Raw genomic sequence first — 17,139 nt, 5'->3', positions numbered from 1 at the left:
GGTCACTCACTGACCAGAGCACAGGCCAGGAGAGCAGTGACCACACTTCTCCTTAGGTTATACCGCCTTGGAAGAACTAAAAACTTATAGACCTCCAGAATTAGCTCTGATCAAAGCCTCATTTCTCAAATATACAGAGAACTGAGTAAATTTATTAGAATATAAATCATGGGGGGGCAGCTAGGTGGTGCAGTAGATAAAGCACTGGTCCTGGATTCAGGAGTACCTGAGTTCAAATCCGGCCTCGGACACTTGACACTTACTAGCTGTGTGACTCTGGGCAAGTCACTTAACCCCCATTGCCCCGCAAAAAAAAAAAAAGAAAGAAAAGAAAAAAAAGAATATAAGTCATGGCTGTTGACTGAGACGGTGGTGGTGTGTGTGAGGGAATGTGAGCAACTTAGACTGGCTGGCTGTTCAGGTTGATATCACCACCAGAAGATAGTGGAGGAAAGGCAGTGAGCTCCCGAACTCATGACATGATCGCTCCAAAAAACATCCAAATAAGGTCATAGGAAAATGTCCGGAGCAGCAAAACTCACAGAAGAATGTGCTAAAATCATCTTCTAACCAAGAACGGCTTGGGAAGTCAGAAGGAGGGAGCTGCTGTGCTGATACAGGAGTTGAGCCCAACCCCACAGTCACCCTGACACAGATCCAGTCCCAGGAAGGCCTCACCAGACAAGCAGACCCTCAGAGCCTCTGAATCAGCTGAAGCACCAGTGTTGTCTGGAACTAAGCTCACAGTCTGGTGAGAGGGCTGAGCCCTGGGCAGGGGGAGACTACAGGGGTCTATGCTGGTGCTAAGGCAGAACTTGGATTTTACACCCCTGCTGAGAACCAGGAGGTAGGCTTGAGTAGCAGTGGCCCAGGTGGGGGAGGGGCACAGGCTAGTCAGAGCTAACAACCACAACACACAAAGCTGGTTGATTGGCAAGTTGGTCTGGGGTCATCTAAGGACCAGGCAACAAGCCAGGCAAGGGAAGAACCTGATCCTCCTTAAATCATACCACCTGGGACTTCTGAAGCTTGGGATACTGCAGCCTGGAAACAGAGCCCCACTTTAAGGAGCTAAAAGTCAAGTAAAAGAAAGGCAAGATGAGCTGACAGAGAAAGGTGAGGACCATAGAAAGTTTCTTCAGTAACAAGGAAGACCAAGGGGCCCCTCAGAGGAAGATGTCCACATCAGGGCTCCTATATCTAAAGCTTCCAAGAAAAATATGAATTGGTCTCAGGCCATAGAGGTGCTCAAAAAGGACTTTGAAGATAAAGTTAGAGAGGTAGAGGAAAAAATGGAAAGAGAAATGAGGGCAATGCAGGAAAGACATGAGAAAAAAGTCAACAGCTTGAAAAGTCAAATTGGCCAAATGGAAAAGGAGGTACAAAAGCTCTCTGATGAAAATAATTGCCTAAGAATGAGGATTGAACAAATGGAAGCCTGTGACTTTATGAGAAACCAAGACACAATAAAGCAAATCCAAATAAAAAAAAAATAGAGGGCAATGTGAAATATCTTCTGGGAAAAACTGCCAACCTGGAAAACAGGTCCAGGGGAGATAATTTGAAAATTATTGGTCTACCTGAAAACCATGATCAAGGAAAGAGCTTAGACATCATTTTCCAAGATATTCTCAGGGAAAATTGCCCTGAAATTCTAGAAGCAGAAGCTAAAATAGAAATTGAAAGAATCCACCAATCACCTCCAGAAAGAGATCCCAAAAGGAAAACTCCAAGGAATATTATAGCCAAATTCCAGAGCTCTCAGGTCAAGGAGAAAATGTTGCAAGATGCCAAAAAGAAAGAATTCAAGTACTGTGGAGCCCCAGTCAGGATAGCACAAGATCTAGCAGCTTCTACATTAAAGGACTGGAGGGCATGGAATATGATATTCCAGAGGGCAAAGGAAATGGATTTACAACCAAGAATCGCCTACCCAGCAAAATTCAGCATAATCTTTCAGTGGAAAAAATGGGACTTTAATGAAAAAGAAGACTTTCAGATATTTGTGATGAAAAGACCTGAACTGAATGGCAAATTTGACTTTCAAATACAAGACCCTAGAGAACCATAAAAAATTGGAGCTGGGGGACATACCTGGGGTCATACAGTGGGCAACTGCCTTGTGTCTGAGGTCGGATTTTGGCTGGGATTCCCCTGGGTCCAGGGGTGATGCTTTGTCCACTGTGTCACCTGGCTAGGTGATGACATCTTTAGGGTTAAATTGAGGGGTGAAGGGAATTCACTGGGGGAAGGGGAAGGGCAGAGGTGAAATCCTACATGAAAGAAACAGGAAAAGGCTTATGGAGTTGGGGAAGAGATGGGAGAGGAACAGGGCACTAAATGGATTTTACACTCATCAGAAAAGGCTCAAAGACCTTAAACTCATCAGAGCTGTCTCTAGGAGGGACTAAAAGACACACCCAACTGGGTAGAGTAATTATTTAATCTGGGCAGTAAATGAGCCTAACACTCATCAGAATTGTCTCAAAGACCTCAATCTCATTAGAATTGGCTCAAGGAGGGAATAATGTACACACTCAATTGGGTGGAGTAATCTCTCTAACCCTGCTGGAAAATAGGAGGGGAAAGGGATAAAGAGAGAGGGGCAAAAGAAGGAAGGGCAGAGTGGGGGAGGGGACAGACAGAAACAAATCCCTTTTGAAGAGTGATAGGATGAAAGAAGATGGATAATAGAATAAATATCATGGGGAAGGGAATAGGATGGAAGGGAAACAGTTAACAATAGTAATCATGAAAAAGAGAAAAGGGGAAAATTGTACAAAAAATATTTATAGCAACTCTTGCTGGAGGCTGAGAATTGAGAATCAAGGAAATGTCTATCAATTGAGGAATGATGGAAAAAGCTGTGTTATATGATTGTAGTGGAATGGTCTTGTGCTACAGGAAATGACAAACAGGATGATGCACAAAAAACCTGGAAAGACTAATGAACATCGATGTATAGTGAAGTGAGCAGAGCTGGGAGGACATTGTGAGTAGTGACAGCAGTATTTTTCAATGAGCAATTGTGAATGACTTAATTACTCTCAGCAATGCAATGATCCAAGACAATCCCAAGGAACTAATGAGGAAGCTTACTATGCACCCCTATAGAAAGAACTAATTAAAAGAATACTTGTAAGGGGGCAGCTAGGTGGCGCAGTGGATAAAAGCACCGGCCTTGGATTCAGGAGTACCTGAGTTCAAATCTGGACTCAGACACTTGACACTTACTAGCTGTGTGACCCTGGGCAAGTCACTTAACCCCCATTACCCCGCAAAAAAAAAAAAAAAAAAAGAACACTTGTGGATTGTACATATATAACCTGGTTGTGATCTTATGGAGGGGGGAGGAAAGCGAGAAAAATTTGGAACTCTATATCTTATGAAAATGAATTTTGAAAACTACCCTTACATGTAATTGGAAAATAAAATTAATGTTGCTGAAAAAAAAAGAATATAAGTCATTCTCCAATTGATAAATGGTCAAAGGATATGAACAGGTAGTTTTCAGATGACAAAATCAAAGCTATCTATAGTCATACAGATATATAAAATTCTCTAAATCACTATGAAAGAAAGAAAAATGCAAATCAAAACAATTCTGAGCAACTGTCTCACACTTATCAGATTGGCTAATATGACAGAAAAGGAAAATGACAAATGTTCGAGGAGATGTAGGAAAATTGGGACACTAAAGCATTGTTGGTGGAGTAGTGAACTGATCCAGTTATTCTAGAGAGCAATTTGGAACCATGCCCAAAAGGCTATAAAACTGTATAACCATTGACCTAGCAATACCACTGCTAGGTCCGAATCCCAACAAGATGGAAAGAAAAGGAAAGGATCTATATGTACAAAAATATTTATAGCAGCTCTTTGTGGGGACAAAGAATTGGAAATTGAGGGAATACCCATCCCCTGGAGAATGATTGAACATTATTATAATGAATATTATTTATTTATTTTTAGTGAGGCAATTGGGGTTAAGTGACTTGCCTAAGGTCACACAGCTAGTAAGTGTTAAGTGTCTGAGGCCGGATTTGAACTCAGGTACTCCTGACTCCAGAGCCGGTGCTCTATCCACTGCGCCACCTAGCTGCCCAATGAATATTATTTTGCTGTGAGAAATGACAAGCAGGGTGACTTCAGAAAAACCTGGAAAGATTTACATGGACTGATACAAAGTGAAGTGAGCAGAAGCAGGAGAACACTGTACATAGTAACAGCAATATTGTATAATGAACAACTGTGAATGACTTAGCTCTTCTCGGCTATATAGTGATCCAAGATAATTCCAAAAGACTCATTATGAAATATGCTCTCTGCCTCCAGAGAAAGAACTGATGAAGTCTGAATGCAAATCCAATCATACTTTAAAAAAAAACCACCTCTCTTTTCTTTTTTTAGATTTGTGTCTTTTTTTATAATATGACTAATATGGAAATGTTTTTGCATGACTGCACATGTAAAACCGCTATCAAATTACTTGCCTTCTCAATGAAGGGGGATGGGAGGGAGGGAGAAAATTTGGAACTCAGAATTTAAAAAAAGAATGTTAAAAATAGTTTTTATATACAATTGAAAAACAAACAAATAAATATTTGTTGGGTCAGTAGTTCGGGGAAGGTTGCTATCACTTTGCATGCCTCTGTTTCTTCTTTAATCAAATGGGAATAATACCCAGAGGTGTGGTAAAGATCAAATGAGGTAATTAATGTAGATTACAGAGATTTTACAAAGTGAGCTATTACATGAGAAAGCTGTTTTTGTTGGACAGGGATTCTGGGAAATAAGAGAAAGGTGAAGATGGGAAAGTGCCTTTGAGGTCCATCTCCTTCATTTTACAGGAGTGATGTCACCTGCCTAATATCATCAAAAATGGTCAGATCCTAGAGTTTCAGACCCGAAGGAGAGGGGACTTCAGGAACCTCATGGTCCAACCCACGCCTGAACAGGGATCCTCCCTAAAACATACACAAGTTGGGGCAGCTAGGTGGCACAGTGGATAAAGTACTGGCCCTGAATTCAGGAGGACCTGAGTTCAAATCTGGCCTCATACACTTGACACTTACTCGCTGTATGACCCTGGGCAAGTCACTTAACCCTCATTGCCCACCCCACCCCTCAAATAAAAAAATACATACGCAAGTCATGTTTTTGCTTGATGGGTCAGCTTTTGCTCAGGAGGCCTGTGGGGAGGGAGAACCTATTTCATTGAGATATGGCCCATTCTACTTTAACATGGCTCAAATGTTTCCTTTTGGGGTCTATGGGGTGTTCAGGAGGACCAGCACCTCTGGTGTGAGGGTTTGCCAAGCCCTTTTCAGAGTTGCTCATCTGGGGGCAGCTAGATGGCACAGTGGATAGAACACCGGCCCTGGAGTCAGGTGTAACTGAGTTCAAATCCGGCCTCAGACACTTAACACTTACTAGCTGTGTGACCCTGGGCAAGTCACTTAACCCTAATTGCCTCACTTAAAAAAAAAAAAAGATTATCTTGTTAAGGGGGCAGCTAGGTGGCACAGTGGATAAAGCACTGGGCCTGGAGTCAGGAGGACCTGAGTTCAAATCTGGCCTCAGACAATTAATACTTACTAGCTGTGTGACCCTGGGCAAGTCACTTAACCCTCATTGCCCTGAAAAAAAAAGAAAAGAAAAAAGCAAAAAAACAAAAAAACCCCAGAGTTGCTCATCCACCTTTGGTGTCTACCTTTAACCCAACTCTCACCTGTGGTTCCAAGAAACTAGCATATGCAGCCAACATACCATGGTAAAACCATCTTGGCAGATGAGCTAAACCAGGTTGAGGGGAACTGATGGTCCACAAACCCACTGGTGAGTCAGAGGGATGTCTACCCCAACCATGGGCAGATTTCTCTGGAAATAGGCAGATGAGAAAAATTTGTTCCAACAGCCATGAAGGCAGCTGAAGGAGGTGCTGTGGACTGCTCTGAGCTTGGTCAGACATGGGAGACCCCAAGGTCTGCATCCTAAGCCATCACCACTCATTCTGACTTTTGGTCTGCTGCTGGAATTTGATGGCTCTGGAAGAGAGAGTGAGGCTAACAACTTTGTGTAGCTCTGTCTCACTTAAATTCAATTCATGTGCAAGTCAAGATATCACCTAGGAGGTCAGTAGTCCTCTTCAAGATGGAGGACAAACAGCAAATGGCTCCTCAAATCAAACCTAAATTTGCCTCTTTGTAACTTCCTCCTGGGATCACAGGATTGTAGATATAAAGCTGGGAGGAACCTCAGAAAACATCTAGTCCAAACAGTTTGTTTTAGACCTCCATTTAACAGGGGAGTTAAGTGAACTTGCCCCAAATCACTTGTTTGTCTTCCTTTGTTTTGTTTTAGTTGGTTTATAGGGTTAAACCAAAAATGAGATCAGTCAGGATCATAGGCTCATCTTCTTCTTAAGTCAGTTTGCTTTTCTCAGGGGGAAAAATAATCCCTTGTGTACACTGACTCTGCCCCTGTCCTCTAACCTCATTGCCCTCCAAATGAGAGGCAGCATGGTGTAGGGGAGAGGACATTGCACTTGGAGTCAGGAAGTTCTAAGTTTATATCCCTCTTGGGACCCTTACTAGCTATGTGATTCAGAGCAAGTCACAGCTTCTCTGGGCCTCAGTTTCCTCCTCTGTAAATGAGAGACCCAGAGTCTAACATCCCTTCCAGCTATAGGGTATAAGGTGAGATGGAATGGAGTTCCCACTCAGGGTTAAACAATTCAAAATTTTGGTGAGATCTGCAAGAGACTCCTCCTGCTACAAAGGAGAGTCCTTTGTGGGGTTTCTGTAAATGAGGGAGGGCAGCAAGAAGGGAAACCTTGACTTTTTGGCACCTTTGGCCAGCAGAGGGCATCCGAGGACCAGAAGTATGCCAAGGTTGGGTTTGGATGTGGGCTAGTCAGTTTCTTCTGTTCATGATCCTGGTTTCAAGACTTTAAATACAAACAGTTCATGTTTCTTTAAGGTTTGCAAAGGACTTTTCTCATCATTTCCTATCTCTGAGGAAGGTCATGTAAATAAATACTTTGTTGTTGAATAGTTTCAGTTGTGTCCAAGTCTTTTTGACCCTATTTGGAGTTTTCTTGTCAAAGATACTGGAGTATTTGCCATTTCCTTCTCCAGCTCCATTTACAGATGAGGAAACAGAGGCAAACAGGGTTAAGTGACTTGCCCAGGGACACACAACTAGTAAGTATCGGAGGCCGGATTTTAACTCAGTCAGTCTTTCTGACTTCAGGTCCCGTGTTCTATCTACTGTGCTACCCATCCCCATTTAATGGTTGAACTTCTAAAAGGGGAAGCAATTTGTTCAGTCACACAGTTAGGAAACATCCAGTCCAGGATGTGAACTGGACCAAACTGTTTCTTTACATGGGTCATACCTTATTCTGATTCACTTTGCTGCTAGTGCTTTCTCCTTTCAGATTACCTTTCATTTCCTTTATTTATCTTATACATATCTGATTATTTATATTTCTCTCTCTCAGTTTTCTCACCTATGATGTGAGGGGGTTGGAGTGAATGGCCTCTCCATTGGAGATATCTCCTAAGTCTAAATCTATGATTCTATGATCCTGTCACTAGTATCCTGGGTTCAGAGAAACCTGGGAAGACTTGCATGGACTGATGCTGTTTAGGAAGCAGAACCAAGAGAACCATTTTTACAGTTTCAAAAGCCTTAAGAATTCTGCTTAATGCAGTGACCAACCACTATGGTTAAAGACCTTTAATGAAGAATGTTACCCACCTGACTTATATGAACTGATACAAAGTGAAGTGAACAGAACCAGCAATAGTGTAAGGATGATCAACTGTGAAAGACTTAGCTACTCTGTTTCAGTACAATGATTAAAATGCTACAAATGATTAAAAAATGCTATTCATCTCCAGAGAGAACTGACAAAATCTGAGTGTTGATTGAAACATTTTTTTCACTTTAAAAAAAATCTTTCTTTCTTTCTTTCTTGCTTGCTTGCTTGCTTTCTTCTCCTCCTCCTCCTCTTCTTATAGAAATGTTTTGCATTTAAAAAAAAGAAGAAGAATGTTACCCACCTCCTGACAGAGAAGGGATGGATTCAAGTTGCAAATTAGAACATAGCTTTTTTTTGTTTTGTTTTGTTTTGTTTTTGTTTTTTTTTTAAACATGAGCAATATATTGTTGCCACAATTCAGTCTATGGGCTGCTGAGATGCAGGAAGGTTTTGAGACTAAGGGAGAGCCTGGCTACTTCCTCTCTCTTCCAGTGTCTCATCCTAAGGCATTTGCATATTGAATCATAGGATTCAGAGTTGGAAGAGGAAGAAAGCAAAGCCCAGAGAAGCCAAGTGACATGTCCGAGGTCAGAGAGGAAATAAGTAACAGATTTGGGATTTAGGGCAGCAAGATGACTCAGTGAATAGAGCTCTGGGCTTAGAGTCAGGAAGACCTGAGTTCAGATTCATCTTCAGTCACTTACTAGCTATGTGACACTGGACAAGTCACTTAATCTCTGTTTGCCTCAGTTTCCTCATCTGTAAAATGAGTTGGAGAAGGAAATGGCAAACAACTAGTATCTTTGCCAAGAAAACCCCAGATGGGGTCATGAAAAATTGGATGCTACTAAAATGACTGTAACGATTAGAGTGACATCACCTGCTGGGGAGTTACTGTAGGAAAGCTCTGCCATGAGGAGAAGGCGTCTGAGGGCAAGCCATACAGCTTTCCTTGGTATCAGGAAGTGGCATTTGCTCATGGGTACTGTCAATCAAGGCTACCAGCCAATTAGCTTGGAAATGTGTATGCGAGTGGATGGGATGTTCCCAGTTTCACAGGAGGCTTGTGGGATGAAGGAGGTGTGGCTCACTCTTTTTCGAGAGGACTCTCATGGAGAGTGGAGCTAAAATGCACGCTCCCTGAGATAGATAGATGTAGGCATCTAGGCCTCTTTCTCTTCACCAAATTCTTATTCTCCTTAATAAATGCTTAAAAGACTAAACTCTTGCTAAAGCTTATAATTTATTGGTGACCACTCATTAGATATTTTAGACAGACTAGCTAGAATTTTAGCTCCTTACATGACCAAATAACCACATGGGATTTGAACTCAGGTCCTCTGAGAGTACTGGTTTTGGAGTCAGAGGACCTAGGCTTCTTTCCCAGACTTGCTGCTTATTAGTTTGGACAAGTCACTTAACCTTTCTGAGTTTCTTCATCTTTTAGACTTGATGTTCTCTAAGGGGTCTTCCAGCTCTAGGTGCTATGAACAGGATTCCAAATCCAGTGACCTTTGCATCACATCCCACTGCTAATGGAAGTACTGAATGGAACTCTCTATGAAGGAGTCCCATTGAGTGGCCATAGACACCCGAGATGGAGGGGACAACAAAGATTTGTATAATAATGCAAGAGCCCAATGGAGAAGTAGAACCTTGAAGCTGAATGGAACTGGCTCATTTTACAGCCCAGTGTAACCCAGGCTTATCTGAGCATGCCCAGTTGGCTTAACAGGGAATTCTTAACAGGGAAGGCTCTGCATCCCCTACACCATGCATAGCCCCCTTTGATTGGCCGCCCACATCTTTCAAAATGTCAAGACTGAGCCAGCTGGTGCCTCTTTTCCAACACCCTTTCTGCTATATCCAGACTGCAAAGATCATCCACAGCATGGGTGCCATGAACTGACCCCGGGAGAGGGGAAGTTCTTTTTCCTCCCGTACTGTCCTTCTCTTTGACCCCTGGTTCTGAGAAATGGGCCTGTGGACGTTTGTTCCCATTCTGTCTTGCTTGTTCTCTTCAGATTTAGGTGCTGGAGGTGAGAAGGTAAGGCTCTTGCAGGAGGGTTGCTGCAGCTGCCCATCCTAGCATAGAAGCCACAAGAAACCAGGGTCTCTGGGACTTGAGCCTGAGATTGGTTTTGGACCAGGCACTGAGACTGTGCTCCATGGGACTGGAGCTAAGCTATGAACTGGATCCATTTCCCCTCCCTGCACTGAGCCGGTGCAATAGGGGAGGAGGATTATGTCTCCCCATGTTGGAGAAATAAGATCATACATTTGTGATTATGCCTTTTGAAATTAATATTTCTGAGTGAAAGCTAATCTGACTGTTAGTAGCTAATGGAACTAGGGTGCAGGGGAGTCCCTCCTAGATTTAATAATACATCAGTGTGGGACTGGAGCCATTGACAGATGCCACCCCCTAAATCCTTTTTTTTTTTTTTTTAGAAAACATTTTTATTTTAAGTTTTGAGTTCCAAATTCTATTCCTTCTTCCCTCCTGTCCCCTCTCCCTGAGGCGGTAAGCAATCAGATATAGGTTATACATGTGCAATTATGTAAAACATTTCCATATTAGTCATTTTGTATAAAAAGACTCAAAAGAAAAAAAGTGAAAAATAGCATGCTTCAGTCTGTACTCAATCAATAACAGTTCTTTCTCTGGATGTGGATAGTATGCTTTATCATTGGTCCTTTGGGATTGTCTTGGATGCCCAAACCCTTTTTGTGTGTGTGTGTGGGGGGGGGGCAATGAAGGTTAAGTGACTTGCCCAGGGTCATACAGCTAGTAAGTGTCAAGTGTCTGAGACCAGATTTGAACTCAGGTCCTCCTGAATCCAGGACCGGTGCTCTATCCACTGCACCACCTAGCTGCCCCCCAAATCCTTTTTTTTTTTCTTGCGGGGCAATGGGGATTAAGTGACTTGCCCAGGGTCACACAGCTATTAAGTGTCAAGTGTCCGAGGCCGGATTTGAACTCAGGTACTCCTGAATCCAGGGCTGGTGCTTTATCCATTGCGCCACCTAGCTGCCCCCCCCAAATCCTTTTAAGGATGCCAGAGAAGCCTGGTAGGGCGAGGGGATGGTGGCAACCTCCCTCACTGGCCTCCTAGGTGATGAGGACCACGTAGTCTCAGGTTCCCTGATGTGGCTCATGCTTTCTCAGGGCTTCCATCCCAGGTTGGCTGGCTACAAGGCCCTGGCTCCAAGGTCACCATGGCTGGAACTCTCGAATCCCATTGAGGTTCACTGTCTCTCCTCCAGCACCTGAAACTGAGGAGGGGGGCAGCTAGGTGGCTCAGTGGATAAAGCACTGGCCTTAAATTCAGGAGGACCTGAGTTCAAATCCAGCCTCAGACACTTGACACTTACTAGCTGTGTGACCCCGGGCAAGTCACTTAACCCTCATTGCCCTGCAAAAAAAAAAAAAAGAAACTGAGGAGGACAAAAAACAAAACAAAACAAAACAATCAGACCCATTTCTGGGAGGAAAGGTGAGGAAGACCAGGGCAAGGAATGTTCTTCCCTTCTCACCAGTTTGGCTCATGGCACCCATGCTGGGAGGAAAAAGGAGAGGGAAGGAGAAGAAAAGAGATATGGGTAAAACATGGTAGAAGAGAGTTGTGGCTAGCCTCCTAATCACTCCTCACTGAACCCCAATTATTCTCCGTTTTACTTTCATGTATATGTTGTATTATCACAGATTCCCAGAGCCTGATGGTCCTTCGGAAATCATTTAGTGATGTCCAACCTCACCAAGAATCCCTTTTCTTTAATATCCTTGACAAGGGACAATCTGGCCTCCACTTGGAGACTTCCGGCAACGAGAAACTCCCTCCCTCCAAAGGCAACTCATTCTACTTGTGGACAAAACCTAAGAGCCAGCCAGGAAATTTGTCCTTACATAGAGTCTCTCTTTTTAAAAAAAAGTAATTAATTAATTAATTTTTTTGGTGAGGCAATTGGGGTTAAGTGACTTGCCCAGGGTCACACAGCTATTATAAGTGTTAAGTGTCTGGGGTCGGATTTGAACTCAGATCCTCCTGAATCCAGGGCCGGTGCTCTATCCACTGTGCCACCTAGCTGCCCCCTTACATAGAGTCTTGATCTTCCTCTCTGATATTTCTACCCACTGCTTGTAGTTCAGCCCTCGGAGCTGGAGAAGAACAAGGCTAACCCCTCTTCCATAGTTTCCAAATAATAACATGGCAGTTAAGTCTTATCTCCAGGTTAAACACCCCCAGTTCCCTCCATAGACCCCCTTATGACAAGGCCTTTGGTCCTCTTTTAGCTTGACTCCACCAGCTTGTTACAGTTGCCTCCTCTGGACATCACAGATCACCCTGCTGGTTACAGCTGCGACCTTCCATCTCAGAGGCCTTCTTGAGAAGCATAACTCACATTTCTATACTTTTAAGGCTTATAAGGAATTTGTTTGTTTGTTTGTTTGTTTTTTGTTTTTTAGTGAGGCAACTGGGGACTTGCCCAGGGTCACACAGCTAGTAAGTGTTAAGTGTCTGAGGCCAGTCTTGAACTCAGGTCCTCCTGACTCCAGGGCTGGTGCTCTATCCACTGAACCATCTAGCTGCCATCTAGCTGCCCCCTTATAAGGAATTTTTGTCACAACCTTCCTGTTTCCCCACCAGTCTGCGTTTCTTGGACTGGACTCTAGAATAATCCTAGGAATTCTCATCACCAGGAAATTCATCACCACAGAGATTGCATGAGCCTCATTCACACCCTTCATCAGTAACCTCTGCACCCTCTGCTCCTGTGATGGGAGGACTGGAGGGTGGAGCAAAAACTCTCCACTCAGTGTCCATTCAAAGAGGGTTCCCAGGCTGGCCAGCTCTTCATTTCTCACCAGCTGTCATTCCTTGGGTCACCTCCCTTCTCCCCCTTTTCATTGTTCTTTTCTGTGATCTTTTTCCCTTTAGAGGGTAAGCTCCCCAAGGCCAGGGACTTGTCTTCCCAGCACATACTAAGAGCTTAATAAATGTTTACTGATTGACTGAGTCACTTGCTCAGGATTACACAGCTAGTGTCTGATCAGGCACTTCAAATCAGACTTCTGGCTCCAGATGTAGCACTTTCCCATTGGGCCTGGAAATCTTTTTTTTTTTTGAGGGGCAATGAGGGTTAAGTGACTTACCCAGGGTCACCCAGCTAGTAAGTGTCATGTGTCTGAGGCCAGATTTGAATTCAGGTCTTCCTGAATCCAGGGCTGGTGTTTTATCCACTGTGCCACCTAGCTGACCCCTTCCCATTGGGCCTAAAGGATAGTCTGCAGCCTCGAGACAGGGCAGAGTTAACTGGTGCTCATGAGAACCAAGAGCATAATTTTGGCTTTATGAGTGCAATGATCTTACCTACTGGGTGAACCAATTACGGATAACCCCGTGTGTGTGTGTGTGTGTGTGTGTGTGTGTGTGCGCGTGCGCATGCGCACGCGCGTGTGCCAAGATCAAGACACAACAGCCCCAACACAATAGCTCTCCCTTGGGGAGAGCAATGAGGAACTCATCACTCAGGGTTCTGTGGCTATTTCTATTGAAAACAATAATTATTTGTTAGCTTGAAGGAAAGTTCTAGGCCATATAAAGGTGTCTGCATTTAATCATATTTACCTAGTCTGGATTCCTACTTTGAAAGGCATATACATACACACATGTATGTACACACATGTACACATGGGCATGCACACACACATCCTTGTCCTTACAATATGAGGCTAAAGTTAGCAGCAAGAGTTTATTAATAAATTAAATGAAAGTAAAGGGTCGTGTCTGACTCTTCATTTTCCCATTTGGGGTTTTCTTGGCAAAGATGCCTCTTCTCCAGGGATGAACAACTAGTCCAGGTATCCTTTTGGGAAGATGGTGCTATGAGAGAGAAATCCATGAGGTTAAGGATGAGGGTGGTAATAACTAGGTAAAGGAAGAGAGTTAAGGTTGCTGATTGCCAAAGACCACCTCTACACCGAAACCCCAGGTGGATATTTCATATTCTAAGGGCCCTCCCAGCTCTGACAATCTCTGTTCTAAGGGCCCTCCCAGCTCTGACAATCTCTGTTCTAAGGGCCCTCCCAGCTCTGACATCCTGTGTTCTAAGGGCCCTCCCAGCTCTGACATCCTGTGTTCTAAGGGCCCTCCCAGCTCTGACATTCTGTGTTCTAAGGGCCCTCCCAGCCCTGACATTCTGTGTTCTAAGGGCCCTCCCAGCCCTGACATCCTGTGTTCTAAGGGCCCTCCCAGCTCTGACATTCTGTGTTCTCTATACCCTAAATTCTATATTCTAGGATCTCTTCCCCTCATTTGTAGCTTCCCTTGTTCTCTGGCCCTCTTGTGCACTCACAATTTACAATTGTATGGATAAAACTGTGACGTTTAAAATTTAATGTGTGGTTACCTATTTCTGTCCCAAGTGTAGGGAAAATTAGCTGGGGTTTCTAATATATTTGTTACTTAGAAATCAGAGGCTACTGCACCAGTTTGGGGCATGAAGCATTTATTAAAGTATATTAGATGTTAGATATATTATATTAGATATTAGTACAGTGGCTCTTCAAGGTGCTGATCCATGGTCATCCACGACTGGTGAAGGCCTACTACTACTACTACTAGTATAGAGAGAACACGTGCCTCTGAAAGATAGGAAAGCCTAGAGAAGAGGGAACTCTAGCGGGCTGCATCTGCACTCACCCTTTTCTGGCACCCCAGAGACCTTGAGTCTCTGCAAGATCACTGAGGGCAGGAGCAGACCCCGCCCATTCACATTGTTCAAAGCTAGCATCTCTCAAATCTATTAGTTCACTGGATTTGAGGGCAGTTTGTCAGTGCCATCATGCTGATGTCCTCTGGCAGGAACAAAGTTCTCAAGTAGGTGTAGTTTTGGGGCCCCTGGAAGTCCCCAAACTCCTATTATTTTCTCACAAAACACTCTGTTTGACCTTGGACAAGTCCCTTACCCTCTCTGGACCTCCATCTCCCCATCTATGAAAGGAGGACACTGCACTGGATGAGCTTCACATTCCCTTCCAGTTCTGACACTCTGGGATCTAATTTTTTTTTTTAAGGCATTCTCTTTGATTTGTTCTTTGCTGAAAGTTAAAAAAAAAAAATCCCCAGCTGTCTGTACTTCAGAGTTAATGCTTACCCTAGCCTTGGGGCTGCTGGAGGACGGGCTCAGCTGGAAACCAATGAATGCCCTCACTAATAGAGGAATAAATAAAAACAAATCATGTCACAAGAGCTCTCAGCAGAGTCGCTTATCCACTGTGCAGGCTCTGGGGCCTTAGAAGGAAGTAGGAAGAGAGTTCTGGACCAACATGCAAATCGCTTTGCACATGTGGGCCTTACAGCTGATAACATTTCCCTTATTTATGCCCTGCTTCCTTTTTGCTTTGGGCCTCTGGAAAAAGGGAGGGATATAGCATCAGAGGACCTGGGTTCAAATCCTGACTGTAACTCACTACCTATACAACCTTGGACAAGCTTATCCATTTCCACCCTCCCTCCCCCAAACCAGGCCTCAGCTATCTCATTTGTAAAAATGAGGAGACAGGGCTAGATAACTTACAACTCTAAATCCTTGGAGGCAGGGGGTGGGATCAGGCATATTGGAGTGAGGTTCCCCAATAGGGCTCGACTTTGGCGATGCCCTGCTTTAAGTGGGGTCTCTCTGAGATTTTGTGCGTTTGAACTTTTGTTGGTGTGATTGGGGGTGTTTTTCTCTTTCTTTCTTAGGAGATTCTTTTTTTTTAACTGCAACCTCATTTACACTGAGGGCAAAGAGATTTCCCGTCCACACTTTGGCCAGTAGAGATAGGGGAAGAAGTAAATAGATTCCTGGGCCGTCCATTTCCCACCTAGGCTGTTCCCCTATGCCTGGAGTGTTCTAGCTTCTCATCTCTGCCTCTTGGAACTCCTAGCTGCCTTAAAAACTAGTTCCTGCAAGATGCCTTGGGAAAATCACTTTCCATGTCTGAGCCTCAATTTTCCTTTCTGTCAAATGGGGGTAATGATACCTGCATTCTTGGGGTGTTGTGAGGATAAAATGCTTTAAAAATATATATAACATGTATGTATGTGTGTATGTATGTATATATGTGAATGTATGTATATACACTATGCACGTACATAGTGCTTTTTACAAAATGATCTAGAGGGAAGAATATTATTATTGGAGAGGCTAGTTTTCTAAAATCAGACTCGTGTTTTCAGTGGTGCAGGGAGACTCCTGGTGAGATAACTCCTTTTCTCAAAGGAGATGACAGGCACCTGCTTGGCAACTTAGAATCTGAGAGATTTTTCTGGGGGCACTGAGGGTTAAGTAAATGAAACAGCTAGTTAGCACAGTGAATAGAGTGTGGGACTTGGAGTCAGGAAAAGCCAAGTTCAAATCCTGCCTCTGACACTAGCTGCATAACCCTGGGCATAATCGCTTAACCTTTGCCTCAGTTTTCTCATCTGTAAAAGGGGATAATAATAGTGTCTACCTGGCAGGGCTGTTGGGAGGACCAGATGAGATAAGATATATAAAGCTCTTTGTCTTTTTTTTTTAAGGCATTTGGGGTTAAGTGACTTGCCCAGGGTCACACAGCTAGTAAGTATCAAGTGTCTGAGGTTGGATTTGAACTCAGGTCCTCCCGAATCCAGGGCCGGTGCTTTATCCACTGCACCACCTAGCTGCCCCTGTATAAAGCACTTTGTAAACCTCAAAGCTTGTTGTATAAATGCCACTTATTATGATTAGCTGTGACCCAGGGTCCCACAGTCAGTATGTGTCAAAGGTGGGAACTAAATACATATCTTCTTTTTTTTTTTTTTGGTGAAGCAATTGGGGTTAAGTGACTTGCCCAAGGTCACACAGCTAGTATGTGTCAAGTGTCTGAGGCTGGATTTGAACTCAGGCCCTTCTGACTCCAGAGCCGGTTCTCTATCCACTGTGCCACCTAGCTGCCCCTAAATACATATCTTCTTGACCCTGAGCTGGGATCTATCTCTATCTAGTATGTTCATCTTTTTTATGCTAGGTATCCTGAAAAATTTGAGAATTGTCTTCAAGGTCAAACTCTCAGACATAGGTGTTGCCACATCATTGTTTCAGCCCTGCAGGGTACAGAGTGAACCCCCCCCAACTCCCAAGAGGAGGAAACCCTAAAGCAGAAATACCTTGATTGGTTAAACTCAGAAGCAGCTCCTTTTCTACTTACTCAAGTCAACAATATTCATTCATTTATTTATTTATCTATTTATTTATTCATTCATGTATGTATGTATGTCAGGCAATTGGGGTTAAGTGACTTGCCCAGGGTGTCACACAGTGCGTAAGTGTTAAGTGTCTGAGGCCGGATTTGAACTCAAGTC

General features: G+C 43.6%; 1 pseudogene; it reads right to left on the bottom strand.

The window, feature by feature from the left end:
- Window positions 1-14,563, bottom strand: part of LOC122748154 — a 50,031-nt pseudogene extending 35,468 nt beyond the window's left edge.
- Window positions 14,564-17,139: the final 2,576 nt, after the last annotated feature.

The sequence above is a fragment of the Dromiciops gliroides genome, chromosome 3, assembly GCF_019393635.1.
Source record: "Dromiciops gliroides isolate mDroGli1 chromosome 3, mDroGli1.pri, whole genome shotgun sequence".
In the NCBI taxonomy this organism is placed as follows: domain Eukaryota; kingdom Metazoa; phylum Chordata; class Mammalia; order Microbiotheria; family Microbiotheriidae; genus Dromiciops; species Dromiciops gliroides.
Note: the sequence above shows the minus strand (reverse complement) of the source record. Positions and strands in the feature narration are given on the sequence as shown.